Raw genomic sequence first — 11,223 nt, 5'->3', positions numbered from 1 at the left:
ATGTGTAACTTTCGAACCGTAGGTCCGTTTTTAGTGCCGTTTCGAGCACGATGAATCTTATGAGATAGCCTACGTGTTTAAATGATGGAATGAGGTGTGAATCCAATTATTTTTAAATATGATTTTATTTCTTGGTGAATGATGTATTGTACATGTACGTGATGAGATGTGTTAAATACATGCTACGTTGAAATATTAATCATGTGATGATTTGTTTAATTGGATGATATATTGTGGACATACATGATGAAATGTAACAATATAAGATGTTGTTCTGAGAAACATTATGATGTGATGAATTGTTGAGAATTGTATGATGTTGATTGATTTGTTTTGGAATGATGTGGATACATGTGTGTTCTTCTTATTGATGACGATGATTGATGTGGACACATGTATGTTCTTTAATGATGATGATGATGATTGATTGTGATTGAATGATGTTGAAAACATGTACATACTTATTGGTGATGTGGTGTTGAGATGAGTTGTTCATCGTGATTCGATGATGTTTTAAGTATGTTATGTGTTTTTCATTCATTCATATGTATTTGATGATGGATCCCGTTGATGAGTGGATCGTTGGTGGCTAATCCCCATTGTGCGGAGATTAGTAAGCAGTCATCGTGTGCCCATGTGGGGTGTGAGCGATGAGGCTAATCGTGTGCCCATGTGGGGTGTGAGCGATTAAAGGGTAGTATCGTGGAGAGAAGTCCTGTGAATATGATTCACGAATTTTGGTACCACATGCATAGTGTCAGTTCATACATATGCATACTTTTATAACATGATTGGAAGTATTCCAGTGTTATAAATATTGATGATGTGTTGGTTGCGTGTTTTGTTGAATTAATGTTTAGTATGATTGCCTGTTTGAAAGATGTGTTCGTTTGGCCTTGTGTAAATGATGGATGTTCCTGATAATCTGAATATGATGAAATTGGGTGAATAATATAACTATGATGTGTTGTTATTTAAGATGCAATAACATTTGTTAACTGTGATGAGACTCACCCTTACTGTTGACATTTTCAGATTGAGGATAGCTGCTTTCGACTTGGTGAGGATTAGCTCATAAGTCAGTTTAGTTGTTGTGTCGGTGTCATGCTCTGATAGATGTAACACTGGGGACGCAATGTTTTGAGTTTCGATTATAACTCTATTGTTTATTTTATTTGAAGTCTGATACATTAACAATGTAATGTTGACTTGATGATTTGATTCCGCTGTGTAAACATGATTTTTTATCTAATGAGTTATAATTCAGATGTTTCAGTGAATGCATGACATATGCCGAACGTATGTTTTCTTTTATTTTTGAATTGTGACACCCTTTGCATGTTTACTCTGATTTAATTTTGTTAAATTATCGTGGGGTATTAGAGGGGTGTTACAAGTATGTCTTAAAATTCAATTGCTCATAAATTCATGACCCTCTCAAATTCTCTCATCCAGTCTAGGTGTTAACTGGTCATCCAGTCTACATATAAACTACAAAATTACATGCTAATTTAAATTCATAAATTAAGCTTCATTAAAATTTGCATTTGGTCCATGACAAATGGTAGTATGCCAACAAAGATACCACTCCTAATTAACTTAATATGATTTTTAGTAATTTTGTGACAATGTATTGGAGTTACTGTAATTTTAGTTGGGGTCATTTTCAAATTACAGTCACTGCACTGTGTCGTGATTGCTTCTAAATAGCTTTGATTTACATTTGATTTTTCCAAGTTCACCTCCAGGTTGTCATACCTCACAGCTACTGGCTGACCATATGAGTCTCTCAAATTCTCAGTTGGATTGTTTCTCTGACTATTAACTTCATGTAACTGCGTCAAACTTTCCAATCCTAAAAGGTTAGTGAAAGAAGTCCTGTTGAAAACATTGTATTTGGCTGTGCTTAGCCGATCTTCTACTTCTGTGTTGCTGTCTGAGACTGATCCTATCTTCTCAGGATTTTGATCAATGGAAAAATCTCCCGACAATTGAGGTGTCACAATGAAGTAATGGGATGAAAATAAAGCATTTAACTCTTTCCTACCACCCCCATTACATGAATTTTCTTGGCCTTCCCCAGTCACAGGACTAACAAATTCCACTGTACCATGTTCGCTAATATTTCTTTGATCAGGTTCCGACATCTTACAATTTGACTCATCTTTTAAGCTGCCAATAGTTCCACAGGAATCAATGTTGTTGCTGTCAACAGTTTCTCTTTCTTCAGGATGTTCAATGTTGTCTTTTGTCATGGAACTCAATTCATGAACAGATTGATTCAATATTTCCCACGGCTTTGCATTTTCTTCTGGTTCCACAATCTGCATTTCTGGTGAGTTTGACTATCATGCTTGCACTTTCATCATGGCATGTATCATACTTGCTGCTTGGCTTTAAGGAAAATCGAGCAGCAAGGGACATGAATGCAGAACTGTCAAACAGAAAAGAAAGGGAAAGTGATGTATCATGTATTTTAATTACATGATAATTTGTGATGAATGCACATTTAGGATAATTTGTGATTATTTTGTATTTGGTATCTTTTTCTATAAAATAGTACTCATAAATATTTTGTATTTGATAAGCAATGATAAATGTGTGAGAAAATAAAAGTGATAAATGTTATTCTTGAAAGTATATCACTCATACCTTGACTTCTCCCATATTTTGTTATTCTTTTTCATTTTTAATTAGTTGGTGATTTATGTTTACCTCTTTCCCCATTATATTTTCAATTTGGTTGTGTTACCACATTTACAGTGACATTTGCTGTAATTTGACCGCGGGTGTCGCACGCTCGCGAAAAAATGAACAGAGTCGCCACTAATATATTTATCCCATAAGGGAAAGGAATATCAGAAAACCTAACAAAAGATAAGAACAGGGTCTTGCGACCAGAGAATCAAGGTGCGGGAGTCGGTTACGCAAGGGGAAGGTATTAGCACCCCTCGCGCCCATCGTACTCGATGGTATCCACCTATGTTTGTTTCTATCTAAAGGGTGTGTACTATGTCTATGTCTACATGCGAATGCATGCAAAAGAAATACGGGGAAAAGAAGGAATATTTACAAGTGTGCTCGTTCAAGCCCCGCGACTTGATGCCTACGTATCCTTTTCAGGAATCAGGGCGTCGTAGTTCGGCTCGCGATTTTCTGTTTGTTTTTGTGTTTTTTAGTTGGGCGGAGTTAACGCTCGCGCTCTTGCATAAGGGGACAGCCTAGGATGCAATGGAGCGGAGATAACAATGCCCTTAAGAAAGGAGAGGAGAGAGAGAGTTTGAGTGTTTCGAGGAAATCCCTTAAGCAAGGGAAACTCGAGTTACTCTTTGGTTTTTGTCTTTTAGAAGTTGGGAACTTACGCCTGAATGGGACCCTTAAGCAAGGGAGATCCAAGCACTCGAACATTCCCTTAAGCAAGGGACGTTCAAGCTTCCATTCCCTTTTTAAGAATTTTCACTTTGATTATTAATGTTTTAAGTGTTTTCTTTGTATTTTTTATGGGGATTTTTATTTTGAGTATTTATTAAGTGTTTTATGTTGTAAAAGAAAAAGAATGAAAAGGGGGAGATTAGCCTAGTTTCTAAGCCTAATTGTTGATTACTTCTAATAGAAATGAGGAAGAAGTTATTTTTGGTATTTCACAATATAAGAAAATATTCACAAAAGGAAGAGAATTAAAATCTAAACTATTCACGAAAATATGTACACAAACAATTGCACTTTATTCATGTGAGAAATTATTTTGAAGAATTAACAAAGAAACTATTTATTTATAGCTTTACAACCAATCACAAATCAAAGAAATCAACAAAAAAAAATCAATTAAAGAAAATAAACTTCTAAAAAAGTCTAATTGGGTGAAAATGTCTTTTGTTATTTTTATTTGCAAGGAAATTGAATTAATAAGCAAAAGAGTAAAATATGAGACTATTTTTATTTAGTTTGTTTTTATTAGCTGGGGGTGCAAAAGAAATGTTGATTGAACTAAATTCTAACTACAAGGCGCCTGGGCCTGTTACTGGAGGTGTGGGAACAAAAAATGAGCTGAGCCCAAGGCCAAATCGTGGCCCAAATCACATATTGCCAATTTATTACTCATTTGTTATTTCATTCTTGTTATTGCATCAGCATGTGAAATTATATTAACCTATGATCTAAAATAAAATGAAAATGTGACATGGTATCAATTGGTTCAGTGGAGTTTTAAGTGATAGTAAGACAAAAAGAGAACCAGGACCAATCATAATGCGCCATCACGTCCATCCAATGATTATAATAAAACAAAAGTCATTCACAAATGGGAACAACTGCCAGTAATAACGTGACACGTAGGCAACTGAGGGAAATGAAGGCTTAAACTTTCAGACGCCGGAAACCTTGTTCCGGTCGTCTTCTCCGAGCTAGACTCGCCGGAGCTAGCGGAAACTCGCCCAGAAATATGCAAGCCGCATACCGTTCTACTCGTATTTTCGTGTAGAACACGAATCTAGCCTTTGTTTTCATTAATTCTCTCTCTATCTCCTAAACTGAAACCGTTTTAGAAACCCTGACATGAATAAACTCCATGAAAACGCAAGATAACTATGTCAGGACATTCCTCGAGATGTATAGAATCCAATGGCGCCGTTCAAACGTCTAAACAGTCATGATCTTATCCAAACCGAAATCAAAACTCAAGTATCATAAGATTGAATGCCAGAGGAAACGAGACCAGAGATTCAGATGCATACACTCCTACACATGGTCACTACGATGCTGAGAAAGGTTTGAAGATTTACCTGTTGACGGATCTTGAATCAAGTCGTAAAGAGAGCCTTACGATCCCTTCGCTACTTGAATGAGACGAAGATGATCATGTTAAGCTTTAAATCCGGTCTTGATCTCTGAATGAGCCAAAGCTCGATGGAGCCGACGTTCAGAAGTGAAACTCGATGATGATGATGATGATGAGAGAGAGATTGGTGGCTGAGTTTGTTGGTGAGGGTGGTTGTTGAAGCTCGGTGATGACGATGATTTCTGAAGCTTGATGAAGATTGTTGTTGCTGTTACGTAATGGAAGTGAAGGTGGTGAGGGAGCACGGAGGATGCGGTTGGAGAAATTGTTATGGAGTGTGAAGGTTTGATGCTTCCACGGTTTGGATGAGAAAAGGTGATGGTGAAGATTAGAAATGGATGAAGATTTGAAGGTGGTTGAGAGTTAGTTGTGGTGGTCGGAGTTAGTTGTTTAAGTTTGTTATGGTGGCCGGAGGTGGAGATGAGAGGAGAGAGAAGAGGATGAAGAGGGTGGTGAGAGAGAGGAGGAGGAACTGAAAAATGGAGAATGGAAGTGTGTGAGTTTTTGTGAATCGTGAATGTGTGTGTGAGTAATGATTGCTGCATGAACCTCTATTTATATTGCCAATCATTGGCTCATGATTACAATCCATAGATGTGGTACTTGGAATATTTTGCAACACAACTTTTCCATTTTTCCAGTGTGGGACTTGAAATGTGTTGTATGTGTTGCAATGGTTGTGTAGCTTTGTGAGTCATCTTGCAACATGCATGGCTTCATGCAAATCTTAATGAAATAGTGCTTGCATGGTAAGTAATGGCATATAGAGATAATATGTTGAACAATTCATGCATGATGCTGCAGCAAATGCACTTTCTCTGACATGCCCAAAGTAGCCACTTTATGCCCTCATATCTCATGCCATGGGTGACCAAATGATGCAATATTACTGTCATAGCAAAGAGGGCATGGGGTAGAACAAGATTGTTGTTGAAAATATCTCAAGATAAGGCTTAGAAGTATGAGAAAAACAGCCTTGAACTCATGCAATTACCACTGCACGCGCCCAGCAGGATGCTGTCCCATGCGTATGGTCAGAACGTGACTCTGCGAGGGTGGTACTTTGAGCCTCTCTATCTCGATCAATACATGTCCAAAATTACTGATATTGGTCTCAATGGATAGAGGACATGGCAAATAATATTTTAGAACTGGGCTTGTTTAAGATAGTGACTTGTGGAGGAAGAAATAGGCCTTGACATTTGGCCCACCGTGTGTTTGCTGAAATGCGTTGCGTGCCCAGCATTCTGTGCCTTGGCTGCCTGCAGAGTTTGGTCAGGGTTGGGGCACCACTTTGAAGGCTTGTATCTCACTCAATATTTATCCAATCATACCAATTCTCGTTCCAATGGATAGAGGAGATGGCAAAGAAGAGATTGATACCAAGTTTGCACCCATGGCACTTCTGTAGAGCTCTAAAAATGGCTGGAGATTTGGCATGCCAGGTGTTTGTGAAAATGCCAGGTCATGACCTGACTTGTGACCTGGAATAGGACTTGGTTCAAATGAGTTTCCAGCAACTTCCCAACACTTTAACTCTTCATACAAGCTTCAAATGAAAAAGTGTCCAACTGCAAAGTTGTTCTCCTCCATGAGAGGAACAACTTTGATGTTGGAAATTTTTCCAGAAAATGCCATTTGACACGTGTAATCCAGTGCTGAAGCGGACTGCCCCACAAGATTTAAGACATCAAAAAATTTTCTAAGTGTTGGAAATTGCCCTTTTACTATTTTTTCCAACTTTTTGCCGAACTCCCGATTTTATCCATTCTTCGACTTTTCTTGATTAATTTTCCACCAAAAGTCAATATTTGAATACTTCTTCTGATTTTGACCCCAAAAGTCAACTGTTCTGATTTTTCTGACTATTGATGAAATTCCCGATTAAATCTCCTCCAGTCAAATCCAGTCAAACAAACACATCCACCTAGTCAGTATGGGAACTTTTTCACACATAGAAGCCATTCCTGATTGAATGTTGACCAGAAAGTCAACTGGTTGACTTTGGTCAAAGAAACCCTGATTTGGGAGGCCAGATGATTTGTAAGCTTGTACCCTTCAATTAATGCCTTGAATTGAGACTGAGAAAAACCCCAATCCAGGAGGACTTCCTTGAACATAGAATCACACGATTATACCTCAGTTCCCTTATTCTCTGATCAAAATTCTTTGCAACAGAGCTTTTTCTTGCTAGCCTTTGAATAGCACCAATGATATGAATGCATGAGTGTGAGTTATGACCTAAGTGATGTATGTACATAAATGCAAAGCCTAAGCCAGTTAGAAGTTAAAGGGTAGGACAAATTTGGGGTATGACAGCGGGGGAGTATCGAATATTTGAATATCTATTCGTGATGAAACTGTTTAAATTTGGAATTATTCTTTTTGCAGGAGCTTGGAGTATATTGTATAGAATTCATGCCATGTAATGAGTTCAATGAGTTGGAATACTACAGTTATAATGTTGTACAAGGGGACTATAGGTAAGAGAGTCATTGGTGATGAAATCATTATCATTCTTATCGATGACATTTGATCATATGATCTTCTGAGTTATAACTTATTATTGATTTTATAGAATAGCTTCTTTTGCGCTATTTATATATTACTCTGATCATGGATGCCCTAGAGTTCTTGGTATTTAAGCACCTAAGCATACATTTTAATAACTAGGTTTATCTTATACAGAAATTACATATCAGTGTTTTTTTAAAATATTTTTTTATGTCATAGGAGTTCTTGATATTTTTTTTGAACTACTAGATGTTTCCTTAATATTGTAGTTCCAAATTTATCTTATGATAATAATTCTCTATGCTATTTGTCTTTTGATGTCATAGGCTGATGGACTTGAAGTTGATGAAAGGGTATGGTTTTTGCTGATCCCCTTGGATTATTACGAGACAAAACTGTATTTAAACTTATTTAGAAATGGTTGGGTGTTGAGTCAGTGGTTAGCAAGCAATCTAAAACATCAAAAGTAGCAGATGCAAATACAATCAATCTTATGGTTCTCTAAATCTGTTTCTTTTAGAAAACCGGGAGATCATATCCACATGCTTGTGCTCCACATTGACGTAAGGAAAGTATTTTATCATGCTATTCAACAAATTAGTGGAGGAAGTTGAGTCTATAGATAAAGTATGGACAAAATATGTTTATGTGCATTTCTAATAGATCCAATTATTTCTGATACTTTTATGCACATTTCTTATAAATGCAAATATTTTTTAGAGTATGGACTAGGATTACCTGAGGAATATGAGAGTTTGAAAACTGTTATGTTTATATAGTACATTTTATACCTTTGTTTCTTAAAATTTTACTATCCATATTTCTTTTGTTTAAAATTTTATTATCCATAAATTTCAATTTCAGGTCCTTGCAGCAACAATAGTTATTCTAATATTTTCCAATGTTCAAGTGGCTCTCTTTTTTGCCATTAGTGTAAGCTATGCAGGTGAGTCTATATTGATCTCTCAACTCCCACACCTTAGTCTTATTATTGGTTTTAAGTTTTTGCTTAAAACATATACATGTAGGAGTGATACTGCATGCTGCATTTCGGTTGGTCGGAGGTGGATAGTCGGTTAATTAAAGAAACAATGACCCACTTGCTTTTAGGAGATTCAAATTGCTCTGATAATGAAGAAGGGGACATGAAATTAATACAGAAGATAGCACTGAGGATTGGGAGTGTCTCAACAAATTGGATGTTTATAATCACATTTAATTAAGATAGAGTTTTAAAAAATTATAACCAACATTTAATTAATATAATTGATTGTTTCAATTATTCTATATTTATAATCAATAAATATATTTGTGTAAAAACATGCAATAAATGTATTTGATTATTTCATAAACAAAATATATCAAATTTAAATGCATATAAATATGAATAAAAAGTTTATAGCACTGGAACGGGATATTTTCATGTTTTAATATTTGTTAGCGAGTTCTCAAAATTTCATTTTATTCAAAATTATTTATTTATTAATATTTTGTATCTTTTCTTTGATTACATAAATGATGTGAGGAAGGAAATAAATAGATTTGTAGGTTGTGACATTTAACCATATATATAGATTTATTTTCTTTTCAAATTATTAGTAAATTGCTATGACACCAATAAACAATAATTTATAAGTTGTTTTATGAGAATATTATTTTAAATAAATAAATATAACAATTTAAAGAATTTATTGATGTTTTGTTTAAAATAAAACTAACAAATACCTCAATATTTTGAATTTTTTTAACATTTAACACATTGAAAAATAAATATTGGAATTGTTTGATAACTTTATATTACACAAAATTAGCATATAAATACTATAATAAAATATAAATATTATAATCAAATATTTAATCATACGGGTCACTATCAACCTAATATTTAATTTATTTTAATTAATAATTGATATGTAAAATCTTTTCATTTTGTGTGATTTTTAATACAATTGAATTTTAAAATAATTATTTATTTTACAATTTCAATAATTCAAATTATACCGTATTAAATAAATTTACCCGTGCGGGAGCACGGGTCTCTTACTAGTTTTTATATAATATAAATTAAGATAAATTCTTAGAAGAAATAAATTTTCTCCCATTAAAAATATTCCTTTTATTCTTTAATACTTAAAAAATCATTTTCACATATTTTCTAACAAATATATTATATTGAATAGGATTAAAATTATAATAAATAATATAATTAATATATTATATATTATTTTAATAATTAAAATAGTTATAAAAGCAGTGTTTATTCCGATTATGTAAAAATTAGTACACAAATGATTAAGGAAATAATATATTTTTAAATAATTATGACATATTTATCAGATTGTGTACATTCTCCAATTTTTAATAGAATCTCGTATTTTTATTTACACTTTCAATATTTCTATATGATTTTTCTTTCCACAGCAATTATAATAAACTTTCTAAAAATCACCTGCCTCTTCTTCATTTCCATCGAGAATACAGTCTATTTTTTATAAATTAATTGTATCAACAATATACTTTTTCTCGTTTATAATTTATTGATAACTTTTTAAAAACAAATGATAAATAAAAAGTGGCAAATATACTCAATAAATGAATAAAATATTTATTGTAGTAATAAGGGATATGTACAAATATCATAAAGTGATTGATTTAATGATAGAAAAGTATAACGTGAGAATTTTAATTTATTGTATGGTCATAAACCATGGTTTGATTTAATAATTAAATTTTATAAAATCTACCATAAATATAATTAAATCATAATTATTGTAATTATTATTTAATTGCCTTTAACATATATAAAAATAAAAATATGAATAGAAATAAAAATAAAAATTGGATCTCTGTCTTAGTTTAAAGTCTTTCCGTCCTCCCTTGTGATCTTAAACAACGAAAATTTAAATTTATATTGAAAAGTTATAGAAAAAACAGTCACCCATATATATATATATATATATATATATATATATATATATATATATATATATATATATATATATATATATATATATATATATATATATATAGGGCATATCATATGAGAATGACATATTTATATGAGAATGTGAGAATGAATCTGAACCATTGGATTTTAAAATAAATGGTGGAGATTATAATTGAATCTTTTTTTTCTCTCTCCTGCATCTTGAAATACATGAAGTAGGAGAGAGAAAAAAAAGATTCACCCATAATCTCTACCATTTATTTTAAAATTCAATGGTTCGGATTCATTCTCATATTCTCATATAAATATGTCATTCTCATATGATATGCCCTATATATATATATATATATATATATATATATATATATATATATATATATATATATATATATATATATATATATATATATATATATATATATATATATATATATATATAGTAATTAGGAGTTAAAAGAGAATAATTCAAAAGATGTGTGATGTTTAGAGACCCACATAATCTATTTAAATAAATAATAATCATAATGAACATTGAAAGAAAACATTGGTATTAAAGTCATTGAACAATTAAAAGGCATAAAATGATTCAGTTTTTTGAAAAAGTAAAATTAAAAGGCATAAAGTGATTTAATTACGTGTTTATTAAAAGCAGATTGAAAAGTTATAAAATGTTTTAATTTCCATTTAGTAATAATAAATTTAATTCAATAAAAAAATTAATAAAGTTCCAAATAAATAAGGCGATGATTCTTAGAGACCTCTTACACAGAGTCTATAATTTTCCATCGACGGGACGTATTCAACGGATGCAGAGATGGGTTCCTTCAATAGAGATGAAAAGTCATCAATAAGGTTTATAGTATGGTTTTGTTATTAAGTGGATCAGAAAAACAATTTTACTTTAAGGGAATCATTGACACCAGAC

General features: G+C 32.7%; 1 long non-coding RNA gene across 1 annotated transcript; it reads left to right on the top strand.

Annotated features, from left to right (window-relative positions):
* The first annotated feature begins 7,167 nt into the window (after positions 1-7,167).
* Positions 7,168-8,525, top strand: LOC131655573 (uncharacterized). The gene is made up of 4 exons (XR_009299823.1): positions 7,168-7,320; positions 7,678-7,704; positions 8,216-8,297; positions 8,380-8,525. It is a non-coding gene; the product is annotated as an uncharacterized LOC131655573 (long non-coding RNA).
* The last annotated feature ends 2,698 nt before the right edge of the window (positions 8,526-11,223 follow it).

This window comes from Vicia villosa, linkage group LG3, assembly GCF_029867415.1.
Source record: "Vicia villosa cultivar HV-30 ecotype Madison, WI linkage group LG3, Vvil1.0, whole genome shotgun sequence".
In the NCBI taxonomy this organism is placed as follows: Eukaryota; Viridiplantae; Streptophyta; class Magnoliopsida; order Fabales; family Fabaceae; genus Vicia; species Vicia villosa.
Note: the sequence above shows the minus strand (reverse complement) of the source record. Positions and strands in the feature narration are given on the sequence as shown.